The sequence below is a fragment of the Gymnoscopelus microlampas genome (assembly GCF_963454915.1).
Source record: "Gymnoscopelus microlampas genome assembly, chromosome: 6".
Lineage (NCBI taxonomy): Eukaryota > Metazoa > Chordata > Actinopteri > Myctophiformes > Myctophidae > Gymnoscopelus > Gymnoscopelus microlampas.
In genome coordinates, this window is record NC_139943.1 from 56,888,141 (window position 1) to 56,889,908 (window position 1,768).

A 1,768-nucleotide genomic window follows, 5' to 3' on the forward strand; every position below is an offset into this window, starting at 1 on the left:
AGTGGATGCAGGTGGATGCAGGTTTCTAACACAATGCAAGGGTTAAGTCAGAGAGGTAACCTAACATGTTCAGAGGGGATTGTGATAAATATTCAGTTCAGCAGTGGATTGATTATGACTGAAGCCACATTTACACAGGATCGGTATGACCTGGTGACCTCTGGTCATTTGTAAGAATAGGCTCTATGCACAGCAGCCATATTAGAAATAAATTGGGCCTCTTCCTTACTTCCTTCACAGGTGTTACCAATGATACTAATGAAAGCTCTGTTTCATTTAGTGTATAGCATAGTGGTTCTCAAACATTTGGTTCCATTTCTATCAGAGTTACAAACCGTAAGGGACCATTTGGAACCCTTCAAGTAACCATGAGGGTCCTGGGGCCACACTTTGAGACCCACTACCAGGTGTAACAGAGTGTAAGTAAGAGGCCCAATTCCTTTCCAACCATGTGAGAATTGTCATTCTACTACTCTGCCACCAAAATGTGGAATGCCCTGACACCATCCTTTAAAGTGTGTGAATCAGTGGTTTCTTTCAAAACTGTAAAGAAAAAAAAATCTACCCGGAGACCACAAGGGGAGGTAAATATAAATTCCCATTGAAAGGAGGTGTTATTCACAGCTGTTGTTTTTACTTTTTCTCCTTTGTACATAGTGTTTGTATGTGTTGATTACATACAACATTATTGTGTAAATAAATTCTTATGCTATGTTGATTAATTGAATACATAAGGACCTTTTGTAAACGTGCTGTTTACATTTTTGACTAATAAAGTATTCAATCAATCGATCAAAACGTGTGTGACTGTGTGATACATAGAGGATGTTAGGATGCAGTTTCCTAATGTCTCCCCTAGAGGGAGCCAGAGGATAACAGTGATGTGAACTGACCCGGCCTCTCTGTCTGTCCAAGTGCGTGCTCCTGATGTGCTCAGCCAGGTCAGAGATGGAGCTGAAGCACTGCAGGCACAGGTCCCACAGGCAGGGGTACGCAGACGGTTTGGGAGCCCCCAGCTGAAGGACCACAATGGAACATTTTAGAAGGCATGTTATTTAGAGAACACTGGTTCAACTGCTCAACCTTTTTCATGTCAAGGACCCCCAAATTGATATGTATTTGAAAGTGTATCTGAAAATGTTTTGTGCCAGGGACCACCCAGAAGAGAATATTTGTGTTAAGTTGTGTGATGTTTCCTTTTTTCCTTTTATTTTTTTTCAAAAATAGCAGGTGCACAAGCTCGCAGCTGTGAGCTTACACCTGCTGTTTTTTTCTTAGAATAATGGATTGTATTTATAATGCACTTTACATTTGTGAAAATCTCAAAGTGCTACAGTAAAGCATTTGCTTTAAAAAAAAGAATCATCACACCACTATAAAAGAACTAAGAAACTGAAACAAAACATGAGGGCATAAAGCCAAGAGGTAGAACCAGTGTAGCAAAACAAACAAAAAAAAGCTTTGTTAAAAAGGTAATACTGGTAAACCCCTCCCTCTGGAAAACTCATCCTCCTATTATTTGACAGGCAGGCATTCATAGAGGTATAGGAAGGTGCCAGACCATTGAGAGCTTTATAAACAAGTAAAATCATTTTAAAATCAATCCTAAAAACAACCGGGAGCCAATGTAGTGAAGCTAAAACTGGAGTAATATGTTCTCTTATCTTAGGCACACCCCTGCAGGCTAGTCCCCTCCTCCTACATATGAACAGAGAACAACACCATTAGAATCATACCAAAACACACAACCAATGGGATGGTCATCACA